This window comes from Asparagus officinalis, chromosome 4 (assembly GCF_001876935.1).
Source record: "Asparagus officinalis chromosome 4, Aspof.V1, whole genome shotgun sequence".
Taxonomy (NCBI): Eukaryota; Viridiplantae; Streptophyta; class Magnoliopsida; order Asparagales; family Asparagaceae; genus Asparagus; species Asparagus officinalis.
In genome coordinates, this window is record NC_033797.1 from 6,079,160 (window position 1) to 6,096,098 (window position 16,939).

Consider the following 16,939-nt stretch of genomic DNA (forward strand, 5'->3'; position numbering starts at 1 on the left):
TTACTAAACCCAAATCCATAACAAGGAAATAACATGTAGAAAGGATTTTGAGTATTCTATTTAAGATTGATAACGAAGCATGCATGGTAGTATTTTCCATCCTTCCCTCGTTCACATATTTAATTAGAACATTCCATATATAGGATATCTACTTCTTTATTACTAAAGGAGAACAATGGAAAAACTCTAATGAACAGTAAATCCTAAGTGGCCCAATCAGAAGAAGCCACATCATCACCTCCAAAACTTCCGCCACTTTCTTTTTTCCGATATATAATAACTGAATACTTTATTTTAGGTATTTAACCAACTTTATTTCCATTTTCTTTTTTCCAAGATAACTAAACACTTCAGTTTCTTTTAATTACCCCCTTTCATCTCCTGTCCTCCTCTTCCCCGTCGTCGCCTCCCATTTATCAAAACTCAGTACACTTTATATCTACCTGTTATTCTTGCACAATCAAACACAAAAAATAAAGAAAAATCCCAAAACTTCTTTCAATGGAGACGACAATCAAGAGTGACAAATCACCCAGCCTTGGTATCATTCTTTCTCTACTTCAACATTTTTTTAATAGTAGTATTATTCTATTTTTGATGATTTTTTGATGATTTTTTCAGCGGTTTCCTTGGGATCCAAGCTTCGGTATCCTCTTCGATCCAGCGCGAGATCGAAGGCGGTGGCAATCGATTATTCATCTGAATCTTCTTCAGTTTCGCAAAGGTGTGATCCATTCCCTATCTGTAAATTTTTTTTTTGTGAAATTTATCTTAAATAATTTGGGAGTAGTTTGCTTATTTTGATCTAATATCTAATTCTATTATTTATTTGGAAATAAAATATAAAACAGCGAAAAGAATGAAGTATTAATACTTTTGATGATTGTTCTGTGATTTGTTTCAATAGACATTTTTTTCTCGACGGATGATTCCACTAAAATTTAACTTCAACATTTTTTTAAATGTATTATTCTATTTTCTCTGATTTTTTTGATGATTTTTTTAGCAGTTTCCTTGGGATCCAAGCTTCGGTATCATCTTCGATCCAGCTTAGTATGTATAGACTTACATTTAAAATAACATTAATTCAGAAAGATTTCTAAGGTTTATATAGCATGCATCAGTTCGATTCAATATTTATTTCAAAAACATACACACACACACAGAGTACTACTAAGTCTTACATGAAAGCTATATATACACATATGATATGCAGTAGTATTAAGTCTTACATGAAAGCTTTCTGTTCTAGAAAACTAAGATATGAAATTGAACTTATAAAACAAAGCATAAATATATAGTCATTATTGTAATCATTATTGATAATTACTAAACTTAGTTCAAAATATAATGTTTTAGATCAGCAAAAGTAGGATCTCTTTTGTTCTCCTTCAGTTTTCTTTTCTCTACCTTCTTTCAGTCTCTTCCTTTTAGTACCTGAAACAAAGTAATATTACCATTCTGTTAATGACTGTATGTCTATGATAATGAACAATTGGTATAAATCAATAAATAAGTATCTTCTATACTCTTATGAATTTTTCTTTGATCCCAGCTTAGTATGTATAGACTTATATTGTAATTTCATTAAATGAGTGTACTGAGGAAAAGCTTGAACAACTAAACAAGGAAATTTGTGCAAATGCTTGAAGACTATTTGACAAAATTTGCTTAACATGTAATCGTCCGACTTACTACCAGGAAAATTGTGTACCATTAGTAAATTTAAGGTGTACACCAATATGGATGGAATGACAACTCTTAAATTTTAAAAAATTTCACAATCTTCGAATCGAGTATACATTTGGTCAAATTCTATTCATTTATAAGTCAAACACTAAATATTATTTGTTTAGTACTAAATGAACTATTGAATCAAACTTGATAGAATATACGGATGAATAATAACCGAACTGTTTATTAATTATTCGGTTCACTTCCACGACTATAATTTATATCTAAAGCAGAATTCTTTATTTTGGTAACATGTTTAATATTTGTAGAAAATCTTTTAGGAACCGTGCTTTGCACGGGTCTAAATACTACCAGGAAAATATTAAAATTATTTATAGCATAATATTTAATTTTGTTAACATAATCAATGTTTGCAGAATATAACTTAAAAACCGTGCTTTGCACGGGTCTAAATACTAGTTATTTTGAAAAGAGGAAGAGAGAATGGAAACAAACGTCGATGCTCGTGACGTTGGAGCATCCGGTTTTTTTTCGGTAACAGAGCTAAAATTACTGTTTTATTACCCATCATCAAAAAATTATAACGACAAAAATAGTGACACCAGAATAAACGAGGCTGCCTACATTTTGAGAAATAAATTAGTAACTGTGAAGATTCATCAGCAAATAATAGAAAAATAGAGTTAATTGGTTCAGATACTCATGAAAATTGACACGAATAGAGCAACGGTAACATTATTTGATATAACAAAAGCTCTTATTAGATGCACACCATTACAGAGGAAAAAAGGTAACTCCTAGCCTTATTTAAGTAACTAGTATAGTGCACGTGCGTTGCACGTTGTCGGATTAATTTTATGTTTATCTTTTTTTTATATATAATAAGTTTGGTGTTAGATGTAATTTGAGGATTTTTTGCTATCTTTTTATCATTAAAATCCTGAAGTAAATATAATCTTTTATGAAGTTTATTTGTGACATTTCTACAAATTTTATGGCATATCTGTAAAACTATGAAGTTTCAGGATTGTTTTGCAAATTTAAAGGTTTACTCTATATTTTTTAAAATTTTTAGTTTTATGAAACCATAGATGAAATACCCGAAAGACATTATTCAATTTGTGAACCTAAAAAGTACAATTCTATTTATTTTATAATTTTGCGTAATATCTAACGTTTATAATTTAGCACATGCCGGGGTTTTTTATTCATAAATTAGTAATATAGTTATACCATTAGGCATGATAAATAACATACTGACTGTAAAATAATAAATTAAATATTTTTTATTAATATGAAAAATTTTAAGTTCTATAACAACTAAGAACATAATCTATCAGAGCTAAAAAATTAACCAAAATCTATATAGTCCTCTGAAAAGACTTAATCAGAACTTCTTCAATCGTTAAGAACTAACATCATTAAAAAAAGTTATGAGGTCTTATAATAATGTGTGTTATTATTTTGCTCTAACGATATTTTTAAGTTGAACCTACAAATTTGAATCAAACAAAAGTTTTTGTGAATGATGGATTTTGCAACTCAGTACATTATTTTTTAAGGAGCCATCATGATGGGTATGACCAAAGTATATCCTCAGTTCAAAGTTAATTTCCACAATAGCAGACTGAATACTATTTGATGTTAAAATTTTTAATCTTTTTTCTTTGGTACACTGAAAAATATGGACTACTATGTGCATATTATGCTAGTGCTAAAGATTTTTGCATATACATAGTAAGAGCTAGCATAACCTAAAAACCTCAAACTCATTTATAATACGAGGAACTACTCTTTGTTTCTTCTTCAACTATTGATCTTACTTGATCAGTTAGAAGGGAAATAGCTTGATGCGTCATTTACAGAATTTAGTCTTAAGACCTTGAGCTCTAAATAATACACACATGTCACGAAGCCTCGCTCTATAATTTGCTTATTTCTAAATCTTACTTTATCAATGTTAATAATGAAGTGGAAAAGTATACTTCAAAGAGAATTCATAGAAAAATTTAAACAAATCATTTGTGATTTATAGTGGCTAATATAAAGATAAACAATTGAAACATTCTTTATGATTATTGTAGTGATCATTAGTGAGAATTAAGAAAGAGAGAATAGGAGATTAATCTGTTATTAGGAGGTTATAAAAATTAAGTATATTTATAAAAAAATAAAGAAAAACAATAACACCTTGATATGCTCAAGAAATTCTAATGATAAAAAAATCCAGCTTACAGGTATTGACCAATGAAGACATAAACTATAATAAGCCAAATCAAGCAAAGAGAAATTCTAATGATAAAAAATTGTCAATAACATTGAACCAAAAATATTTAAAATTAATTTATAAGAGAACCATTGTGATTGAAATTGCCAAGAATCATCTTAGGATCATATTTATCAAACAAACTCGAGCGATCTACAAAAGAAATGCAAGATCCTTTATATGCACCTTGATATGCTCCAACGTGAAAAGATAGAGAAAAAAAGAAATGCAAGATCCTTTATATGCACCTTGATATGCTCCAACGTGAAAAGATAGAGAAAGAATCTTTCACTATAAATCTAGATCCTTTATATGCACCTTGATATGCTCCAACGTGAAAAGATAGAGAAAGAATCTTTCACTATAAATCTCAAACTTAAAATTGGCATGTTAATCTCATCATGTTATAATAAGAGATAAATAAGTAGTGATTGGTTGTGTAGAGAATAAAATCCAAATAGGCAAAATCGGGACAAAGAGACGGTCAAGGATTTGAGGAGGTGCAATGGAGATGATGAGGGTGCATATGATGTATTCATTTTTGCAAGAGATTTATTATGATTTATAGTGGTTTAGTAAGAAGATGAATGTCTGTAACGTTTTTTTAATTATGATAGTGATAATCAGTGATAATTATAAGATACTAATATGTTAATGAGAGGTTATAAAAATATAAACAACTTAGTCATGATGAAATTATTTTAGGTGTTATGAATAATAATGCATTTAATTGGGAGTTATGTATGTATGAGGTATGCTTTATGTATGAATGCATGTGATTTATGTATGCATGTATGTATTTTAAATGGTATTTTTGGAAGAAATGTTTTAACATACCAACACACTTTTATAATAGTATTAGATAGATATGTTAGAAACACAAAAAATTCATATCTATAAATTAACATTTATTCTTAACGAAAAAATAATAATCAAAGCATGCATCTCCAGAGTTTTGTGTTGAACATTGGAAATACGTTCAACTTCTTTGTGAAGTAAGACGAGAAGATGAAAGATAAACGAGTCCAAGGAAATACTACAATATAATAAATTCAGCTCCATGATGATGTCATAATTAGTGTAGATGATGAAGTCACTACTCTAGAATTACCTAAGAAAAAATAAAGACGAACAATGATTGATCTTGACTCAATAAAAAAAATTAAAACAGAACGAATAAAAGATTTATTTTCTAAATATTTTATAGAATAGTCTAATTTTTTGAGTAAAATTAGGAATCTTTACTAGGAATTTTCATAAATTTTTTAAATATTTTTATATGCTTATGTGGATGTTTTATCATATAAAAATATACTAGGGTTAGCATTAATGTTTAGCGTATGATTTTTTTTTCTGAAGTCTATCAATGATTAGATACAAACTTCATATTCTCAAGAAATACAGCTCCACTGTATTTATGGCTAAACTATGGAGAAAGAGGGGCTGAGCATCTCTAAGAAACACATGCGGAATTGAGGCGTGCGCATGTAAAGAGCTTCAAGCCTTCACAAGTTCTGTAAAAGGTACAACATTAAGGGTGTGTTTGACAATCATCCAAAATTTGGGCCAGATTTAACTTTGGCCCAGTTCTACACTAAATCACTTTGGTGTTGGATCACCACCCCCTTAGTCCAACACTAACATAGTTTCGTGGCCTTTTTTCTTTTTGGCGTAAGGAAAACTAGGTCAGAACTGACCCAACTTTTACCAATCAAAAGCAAACCCAAAACTTGGTCAGGTTCAGTCCTAGCCTAGTTTTAAGAGTTTGCCAAACACAGCTAAATTTATGTAGCCAGTTTAGATATAAAGTTTAAAATAAAGTCACTTCATCAAGTTAGTAAAATATAAGATCCTACAGATTTTGCGACTAACTAAACAGTTAATCTATATTTGGAAATAAATTTACTACAATAAATAATACAAGTATTTTTTTTAAGGTTTGGTGAAATAATACATTAATTAAAGAACGGATTAATTGAGCTATTTTCTGCCAGCAAATATTTTATGCGGCAACGTTGTTGTATGTAATTCCACACTCTGGATGATCCGACTCAAGTACCATAATATCATAATTGGAAACCTGATAATTGATTTGTTATAATCATTTGATAGGTAAATATTAATTAGTTACGATTGTAGATAGTAAGATCAATTACCCAGATTAATTAATTAATTACGTCAGCTTGATATTAGGCCCATTAACGGCCCATTTTCCCATTATCGTTTTATGATGGTCTAAATCAATTATATTTAATGTTTAACTGGATTTAGGGTAAATTGTATTTTTTTCATTTGCTTTTACAAAGACCGATTGCTTATTCCAGATGCTGGCTACTCTAAACATTGAAACTTGGAAAAATTGCTTCTAGGCCCCAAATTTATATTTTTAATATGCTCTAGCCCCTCCTATTTTTTTTAATGTTCTTTAGTCCCTCCTTTTTGAAAAAAATATGGCCAAGCCCCTTCATCATGATTCCAGCTCATTTCAGCACTTGATTAGACATGCCAGCTCATGATTAGACATATCAGCTGATTTAAATCCCGAATTTATCCTCCTCTTTCTTATGTCAGTGGATGTTAACTCTTTTCTGTAAAATGTTAACTCTTTTCTGTAACATGTTAACTCTTTTCTGTAAAATGTTAATTCTTACAGCTAACATGTTAACTCTTACAGCCAACATGTTATCTCTAACAGCTAACATGTTAACTCTTACAGCTAACATGTTAGTTGTAAGAGTTAACATGTTACAGAAAAGAGTTAACAGTTAATAGAAAAGAGTTAACATGTTACAGAAAATAGTTAACATGTTACAGAAAAAGAGTTAACATTAATGTGCCCACGCGAAGTTCCTCGGGACGCGCTGGCGGCGGAGCGGGGAAGGAGCAAAGGGGGACCGAAGGAGGAGGAGGGAGGTGCATCGGGGGAGGGAGACGGGGGGGAGAGGGGTGTGTAGGGAAGGGTAAAATGTGGATTGTGTATAAAGTTTGCATAGGAACTTGAGGAGAGGGGCTTTTAATAATTTTTTCAAAAAGGTGGGGCTGCAGCACATGTTTGAAAGTTGGGGGCTAGAACATATTGAAAATATAAATTTGGGGCCTTGAAGCAATTTTTCCTTGAAACTTTCATGTGTAGTTTAGTTTCATAAAAAAAATTGTCAATTTGGCCCATTTATATTCTTTTATCAAGAAGTTGGGCCAAAAATCCTGGTCCAGAGAATTTATCAACATCTTCATTATCTTTGCAAATTACAAGCTTGAAAATCAAAGAATTTCTATTTACGTGTAGCTAGGTCAAAAATGAAACCAAACCTAATATTTTAGGTAACTTCTTCGTTACAACGAAGATTTTATATGAGAGATATTGTCAAATAAGCTTCTTTGCGAAATTACACTAGACTTCTAAAAACTTATTTATTATTTTTTATGAAATTACTTTGAGTCTTCGGTCCAAAACAATCTATCTAAACTTTTATTGTACTACCTTTCAAATGACTACGTCACACTCATCCATGCTTCCACTCAAAAAATAAAATTACAGTCGTAGTTTAATATAATACAATTCATTCACCTTAATTTGATCATAGCTAGACGTATCAATCCTAAACTTAAAAGGAAAACTGAACCAAGAGACAAATTAAGCAGTCAAAGATCCAAGCTCCAAGGATTAGCAAATTAGTATCTACCTTTAAGCTTTTATATGCAAATTATTAACACTTATTAGTGCCTGACAATTTTTTCTCATTGGAAGGATACAGTTAAAGTTCCACCGGACTTCATTCGAAAGTTCTTAATACAATCATTAAACAAAAAGCTACGAAAAATTCCTCAATGACCCAAAATATGAGACCAAGATGGGGGACAAGTGAGGTGTTCCCCTACTATTGGATAATGAGTTGGCCATCATTAATGATGACCAATTCATTATCCAATAGGAGAGGGACACCTGATTTGTCCCTTCTATTGGTCCCATATTTTGGGTCCCTGTAGCAAAGCTCAAAAGCTACATATTAAAATGTGAGGTCACCCTCATCAAGAGCACATCTCCATCTCAGAGAAAGAAAATATCTAGTGAGGACGGTCCATATCAATAAATTTGTTCCAAAAGAATGTTAACTCTTGAATCTGTGCATGAATCTCGAAATCCACGATCCAAGGACTGACAATCAATTGGTGCATATTTAATGCCAGAAAAATTCTTTAAGGACCCAAAATATGGGACCAATAAAGGGGACAAGTGAGGTGTCCCCCTCCTATTGGATAATGAGTTGGCCATCATTAATGATATCAGAAATTCTTTAAGCGTCTCTAAGCTTGGTTGCATCGCACGGAGCAAAGGCAGGTGTTTTTAACTTGCTAGTTTGAAGAATTTTTAGGAGAGAGAAGAGTCGAGTAAGATATCAGAACAAGCTTAGAGGAGAAGGGAGCATCCATTAAATTTATAGCAAGAACAAGAGATTGAGTCGCTGTTTGGATCTTTTTTGGATGAGTAAAAGGGGGGTAAGCTGCTAAAAATGACAGCTTTTTGGCAGCTTCCCCCCAAAATCACTTCTATAAAAGTTGATTTTGGGGGAAAGCTGTCAAAAAAACTACCATTTTTAGCAGCTTTCTCCCCTTTTACCCATTCAAAAAAGGGAACCAAACGGGGCCTGAGAGAGAGCTCAGACAGAGGGGAGTTGAGCATTTAAGACTCACGGGCGGCGCTGGAGCGTGCGCACCGCGCCCAGAGCTTCACGCGTTCACGGGTCTCCTCCGCGCTCTGATCGCACATTAATTTCTTCTCGTTTCTCATCGGGAAAGGGGAAAAAAATATTTATTACTTTTTCTCGGGTATTTTCAAATTTAAGTTGGGCCAAAAGATTATCTGGCCCATCTCTATTCCGCTCTAAAGAGTTGGGCCCATCAAAGAAAATCCTGACGTAGCTCTTTGTCGCCCAAAGCTTGAATTTGAATTCTAGGACTTGGAAGGCACAAAGATCCAGCTCAAGAGCTACACCAGTACATAAAATTCTCAAATCATAAAATTCTCAAATTCAGAAACTTCGTTGTAACGGTGTCTCTTCTATCGGATAGGTTGTCAAATAAGTATTTGGAAAAATCACATGAAATCTCTTACGAGATTGATACATTCTAACAGCAAAACTTTCTGCCGTTTTACTACTTTGATTAAGGTAAGGGTCTGTTTGTTTGCACGAAAGTAGCAAAGAAGTAACTGAAGTAGAGGAAGTTTCTCCTACTTCAAGCAAAAAATTATATATTTTTCTCCGAAAAGACTACTTTAGCTACTTTCATAAATACAGATGTGATGTCTAGGTGACACTCCTACTTCCTAGATTTTTTTCCCGCACTTGAAAGCTCAGAAGTAGAGGGAAAGTGGATGAAAAGTGGGGTCCAAATTAGAGATTTACCAAGGACGGATGATCTTAAATAATATATCCAATTTCTATTTAAACAAACAAATAAATAAAAGAAGACGATGAAGTACTATTTCAGTAACTTTTAAAAATATATGAAACAAACAAAATAAGTACTACTTCCGCTACTTTCTACTTCATAATTGAGGAAGTTACATCTTTGATTCACTTCTTACTGACCTGGCTCTTTGTCGCTCAAATCTACTCCTCTCGAGGATCCAAAAATTTACTATTAATGCCACAATAAGCGTTACATCTGTAGTATTATTACTGTAGCAAAAATAGAATACTGTAGCATTGTAAAATTACTCTAAAGGTAAAAAGTCTGTAGCAAAAGAAGGAGCCGTGCTTTGCACGGGGTGCACACTAGTCTTGAATTGAATTCTAGGACTTGAAGGCACAAAAAGATCCATCTCAAGAGCTACACCAGTACATAAAATTTTCAAGTTCAGAAACTTCGTTGTCAAATAAGTATTTGGACAAATCACATGATCAATCTCTTACAAGATTGATACATTCTAACGGCAAAACTTTCTGCCCGTTTTACTACTTTGAATAAGTTTGGCACATTCTAAACGTTCGATTCCTACTCACTATTTTTGTCAGCCCTGCTAATGGTTTGTGAAACTATACAAAATTTACAGGGTCTGTGGATTTCCCATAGTTAAGGGGAATTTTGTGCAAATCCCCAAAGTATAGGGGGTCTTGTGAATTTTGCCCGTATTTATGTTCTACATAAAAAAAAATACAATCTATCTACAATGTAGTAGACACAAACATTTGATTGGAAATGAAATAAATCGAGGCACAAATCCTACAGGTCTTACTAAATAATTGTTTGAAAGTGTTGATGTTATTAATATGCGAGTATATTCTCACACTGGACTAGATGAGAAAGAGTGACAGGTTAAAATAGGAGGTGGGGGGCAATATCTAATATTTAGATTAAAATTGATTTCGAACATTTATTTAAGGCTCATAAACTCAACTTATTTGATTAATTAGGTTTGTAGATCATGCGTTGGATCAATAACCCAACTCGACGACTTGACAACAGTAAATATTGATGTCCCAAACGGCTACCATTTTTGTTCGAATTCTCAAGGGCTCGGCTCAATTAAGACTTTCTACTTGATGCAAGAATTTTCCAATATCATCACTAGTTTTTAGAAGTTATCGGGTTGAAGGCCGAAGCCTATTTTCACACGTAGCCAATTAGCAGAAAGCCTAGCAAAATTTTCAACTCCGCAGAATTCTTTGTAATGGTAGTCTTTTTATATTAGTTTTTCTTCATTTTCTTTTCATTTGGCGTCATTGCTAGACTCATTCCAGATATATTAAAAAAGAAATGGTATCAATAAAACTCTCCACGAGCTTTTACCTAGAGATCAGAGAGAGAGAGAGAGAGAGAGAGAGAGATTAAACCAAGAGACAATGTAAGTCCAGTTTCAGATACAAAGCTAAAAACAATTACAGAGTATATCTAGCTTAATATGATGAAGTAAGGAAGTAATAAAAAAAAAAATCACGCATCCAAGATCCAACATGAAATATAAGATTTTAGAAAATGAGAATCTCATGTGTCTTAGCTTTTATAATAATCACTGATACATAGCACTTTACACATTTTTTTTTACAGTTGCAACAGTAAAGATTGTGCGGTACATTTTTGGAATAACTAACCGTTATGCCTGCATTGAACGGATCAAAGAGAGATAATTTTATGCTTAGGGGGGTTAGTCATCTAGAACTTAAAACTAAAACTGGGATAATTTGTGAGATAAATTTTTAAGGTGTTAGTCACATAGAACTAGGAAATGGGATATTTTTTTATAGCGTTAGTCAAGTAGAACTTTTGTAGAACTAGAACTGTATTATTTTTTTGGTGCGTTAGTCAAGTAGAATTCTAGAACTGTATTATTTTTTTGGTGCGTTAGTCAAGTAGAATTCTACTAGAATTAGAATTGGGATAATTGATCATAGTGCGTTAGTCAAGTAGAATTCTACTAGAATTAGAATTGGGATAATTGATCATAATTATCCCACAAATTAAACTACTTATATATATAACCATAAGTTCTCCTCTCTCAAATTATCCCACACATCGGAAATAATACAATTGGAAAAAAAAAGTGAAACACCACCTCCCTCCTTATTGGTTAGTTTCTCCGCCTAGAAAATTTCTCTGCCATGAAGTCAATCATCCGTTCATTTTTCTGTCTTTACTTTGTTTTTGTGATGATTAGATCTTTTATTATTATCTTCAAGATGTATTACTTTATTGATAGCTTTTTGACGTTAAATTACTTTATTATTATTTGTTTGATCAAAGTTTTCTCTCCACAACAGTGGTTTAGGTTAAGAATATAGTGTTAGTGGGTTAGTGCTAAAAATATGCGGGCTATTTATGTTTTTTTATAAGCTAGAAAGCAACTTTGTGATCACATTGATGATTAGATGTTGAATGGTTAATGGTGATATCTATTATTATTAAATCGGCTCAGTAAATTGATTGGGATATTTATAGTTCATCTGTCGATCATCTGTTTAGCGGCCATGGATGATTCCTGTGTACATTTCATTTATTTGCTGATTTGGTTTCAGCGATCATGATGAGATTGGTCCAAAGGGTTAATGGCTGAAAAATGCTTATTTTTCTTTCTTTATGATGTTATGAGATTTGAACTTCGACATTTATGATCCTCCACTAGAAGCTCCACGAAATGTTGCTGATGCAGACGATGACTCCGATAAAGAAGATGAGTTATAGACTCAACGAGCAGCTATAGGAGCTTGGAGAAATTCTATGGCAGATGCTATGTGGGATGATAGAAGCCATGTGAGATGATGGAAGTCGAGTCACTCTAGGGATTTAGATTTTTATTTATTTGTAAATTATTTTATTATTTGGGATGAATAGTGATGCTTTATTGCATTATATTTTATAGTTATTACTAGAATTTGCTTATCAATATTATATTATTTTTAATATACAATTATTAACAATAGTAATTTATACCCACCATTACCCCCACCAAATTATCCTACCAAATTATGTAACTTCATAATATTATCCATCATTATCCCACCAAATTATCCTACCAAATTATCCCACTTTAAGAATTACCCATCATTGTTCCACTAAATTATCCCAGTGTTAAAAAATTATCCCACTTTACCAATTATCCCAGTTCTACTTAAAAAGTTCTAGGTGACTAACCCCCCCTTAGGAATTTGGAGAAGAGAGCGATCAATTAACATCGAAATGAATAACACAGAGGAAAAGGATGCAGCCGTTGTATTTGTAGGCAAAAGTACTGGAAGAGGGTCGCGAGCATCTAACATGGCTCACGGGCGGATCGGAGCAGGCCGGGGTTGACGCGTTCACGGGTCATCCTGCAGAGATTTGTCGTGCAGCTTGAGATCATGATTCAGAAAAGAAAATATCAACTGGCCTTGCCTTGTTTGAGTTACTTTAATTCATGCCGTAGAAAACGATACAACAACAACCCAGCATTTATCCTAAATGTTTGTGACCGGCGACGTGAATCATGTTTTTTTCAATCTATTCTGTTACGGGTCATCTCCTTCGTTAAGTTAATCTTAATCATATCTTTCTTAATTAATTGCTTCTATCCAAGTCATTCTAGGTCGACCTCTAGATCTTCTGGCCCCATTAATTCTAATAATATCACTTTTCATAATCGGTATACTAAGGGGTCTCCGTTGTACATGACCAAACCATCTTAATCTATTCTCTCTTATTTTATCCTCAGTAGGTGTTTTCATCAAAAGTTGCCTTCATCATTGATTTCATTAGAACTTTAATCGTTTACAAATGAATTCAAATAACAAAAATTTGATTTCATTAGAACTTTAATCGTTTACAAATGAATTCAAATAACAAAAATAAAAATTACAACTTTCTTGAAAATAAACGCAAGATCCGTTTATCGTCTCTTGCTTGCGTGGGTCTTTGGCCTGTGACGGGGACGTCGATATCCGTGGACTACCTGGCACTCAGATATGTTCCGAAAAAATCGGACAGAGCTTCGCCGATCCGCGAGGAGATCTAGAAGCTTGAAGCGCCTATCTCGGCTAAAACGAGATATTTGCTCTACTTAGGATTACCGGCGAAGGGTAATACTAAGGAACGGGCACGGGTGATGAAGAATCTGATGAAGACCTCTCCTCTGTTGAAGCGCTCGACCACTCTTCACTGCAGCAGGGCTTCGCCAACTCTCCAAAAATCCAGATCCTCAAAAATGAGGCCTAAGGTTGCTATTTATAGGCAATGGGGGCACCTGGGACGCCTAGACACCCCTGGGGTGTCTAGGAAAAGCCTAGACACCCCTAGGGTGTCTCAGAAAATCCGAGACACCCCTAGGGTGTCTCGGAATTTCCGAGACACCCTTGGGGTGTCTCGGAAATTTCCGAGACACCCCTGGGGGTGTTTTGGAATTCCTGAGACATTCCGTTGAGGTGCATTCGTCCGCTTCCGCTGTAAATTCTTCGTCCGAACTCGGATTTGAGTGATTCCAAGTACGTTGGAAGCTTGACGAAGAGTTCTATCTGCTCCAATGGTTGGATCATCTGTAGAATGAATGAGATATGAAGGGCTTTGTTCCTTTTGTAAACATCGCAGGGTCCCCGATTAGCCCGTGCCCTCGTTATTCCAAAATTCTATCAGCTCACGTAGTTCGTCGATTCACTTCAATCGTTCATCGACGTCAATCGAACTCCTGTGAACCCGATAGTGACGTTCATTGTCGTTCCTTAACACTGAGCTGTTCGTAGAGACCTATAGGCAATTTTCGATGCCTACAGATACCCCCTCCAAAGCGTTCCGGACTCGTTTCTTTTATAGAAGAGGCTGGAATACTTTGGATGTGATTGGTCCAACCTTCAGTCGGCGTAAAGGACCTGTAGTTAGCTTCAACTCTTGGCTCCTTCGATTTTCGGTCTATTCGATGCTTTGACGAATAACCGAAGTTCTTCCGGCATTGCGTTTATCGCCTGGGCGTCGTCGGAGTCTCGAGTCTACAGCTGATGAATTGAGTTTGGCTCGTGTCATTGAGTTGACTTTGAACTACCTTCGTCACATTGTGTTGACCTAGGATTTCAGATCACTGTATGTTGACTTTTTGCCGCAACGCGTTGACTGGCGTTGACCCTAGGGTTTCGAACGTCGAATGTTGACTTTTGGTGCAACGCGTTGACTGGCGTTGACCTAGGGTCACGCGTTGACCGGCGTTGACCCCAGGGTTTCGAACGTCGAACGTTGACTTTTTGGTCGTAACGTGTTGACTAGCGTTGACCTAGGGTTACGCGTTGACCGGCGTTGACCCTAGGGTTTCGAACGTCGAATGTTGACTTTTTGTCGCAACGCGTTGACGGGCGTTGACCTAGGGTTACGCGTTGACCGGCATTGACACCAGGGTTTCGAACGTCGAACGTTGACTTTTTGGTCGCAACGCGTTGACTGGCGTTGACCTAAGGTTTTTGAACCTCGTACGTTGACACAGTTTATACTCATACGTTTTCTGGAGTATACACAGTATAATCTCTTAAGGTATTGGAGCATGACGGTCCCAAATGTTGGGGCTGCAGGACCAACTGTTAAAGCTGATTCATCTGCATGTGTGGATTTTATCCTGAATGTTGTTGGATAATCGAGTAACGAGGCCAACTAATAGAGCTGATGCATCAATGACTCGTACTTATAGAATTTTTGGCAAATTCTCAGCCATCAACGGGTTTGATAAGCCTTTACCGACTACCGTTTGAGTCGGGCTAGCATGCAGATTGTTTAGATCCGTTCTGCACATAATGTTGTGCTAAAAGAGTTAACTTTTTTAGTGCTACGACATTGAATACGTAGACTTCGTCTTTCTCACGGGAATAGACTATCCGGCAACGCGTGTTAGGCGCTGACTTATCCTTCTTAGGATTCAGGATAAAAATCCCTAGACTCGGATTCTGGTGTCTTCTTCAATCAATAAAAGACTAAACCGGCAACGCGTGTTAGGCGTTGACTTATCCCTGCTTAAGCTTCGGGATAAAATTCCCCATGCGTGTAAGGCACGGATTATGGTGTTATTAATAACAACCTGCCACAATGTTGAATATGTGGTCTTTTGTCCTTTTTACGGTCAAAGACTAACCGACAATGCGTGCTAGACATAGACTTTGGGATTTTTGGCAAACCCCCAGCCATCAACGGGTTTGACGTGCCTTTACCGATTACCGTTTGAATCGGGCTAGCATGTGAATTATTAAAACCCGTTTCACATGTAACGTTGTGCTAAGAGAATTGCTTCTCTTAGACTTAATGCTATGATTTTGAATACATAGACTTCGCCATTTCTTACGGGAATATGGCATCCGGCAACGCGTATTAGGCGTTGACTCATCCCTACTTAGGATTCGGGATGAAAGTCCCCAGAATTATACTCTGGTGTCTTTTTCAATCGGTGAAAGACTAAACCGGCAACGCGTGTTAGGCGTTGGCTTATCCCTGCTTAGGCTTCGGGATAAAATTCCCCATGCATAAAAGGCATGGATTTTTGTTGCTACGATGCTGAATACGTAGACTCGGTCGTTTTTACGGGAACGAACCACCCAGCAACGCAGGTTAAGCGCTGACTTATCCCTACTTAGGCTTCGGGATAAAATACCCCAGACTGGATTCTGGTGTCTTTTTCAATCGGTGAAAGACTAAACCGGCAACGCGTGTTAGGCGTTGGCTTATCCCTGCTTAGGCTTCGGGATAAAATTCCCCATGCATAAAAGGTATGGATTTTGGGAGTTGAAAAAGGTGGTGTCTTCTCTTGGGGCAAAGACGAACCCGAAATAGGAGAGGAAGAATTTTATATTCTATCTCCCGACACTGAGGAAGAAGAATTTTATATTCTATCTTCAGCTGGAAAGGAGACTCGAGGTGGGATCTTCACTCCTAGAATCCAAAAAGATGAAACTAAGAGTGGGATCTTCACTCCGAGAATCGACAAGATTCGGATAACCCTAACTGTCGGAAGGTTTGATTACCGAACTAAAGATAAATTTCTCGTTTATCGAGAGTGAATTGTGGTCTTGGTCCTAACTGTAGGAATGTTTGACCAAACAGGGGTTTGAGATGACCCTAACTGTAGGAAGGTTTGATCACTCGAATTGAAAGTGGACCTCTCGTTCATGGAAGGAATCGAGAGGGGACTTTAGTTGTGGCCCTAACTATAGGAAGGTTTAACCAGGTAGACAGTGAGAGTAGGAGTACAAATCACATCGAGAGTGTTGACTCATACAAATCACAGTGGGGTTTAGTGTTTATCACTTTGTTTGTAATGATCGGGTTATCCCTAAGAGAATTACATATAGTATTTTTCCGGGAACTTCCCGTTACATGAATCATCCACCCCCAGTTTCTTCGCGAAACTGGGTTTATCATTGCATTCGGTTACATGATCGGGTTATCCTTAAGAATATTACATATAAAAATTCTCCAGGAACTTCCCGTCAACGGTAGGAAACAGTTTAGACTCATATACCTATTGGAGTATCAAGAAGCAGT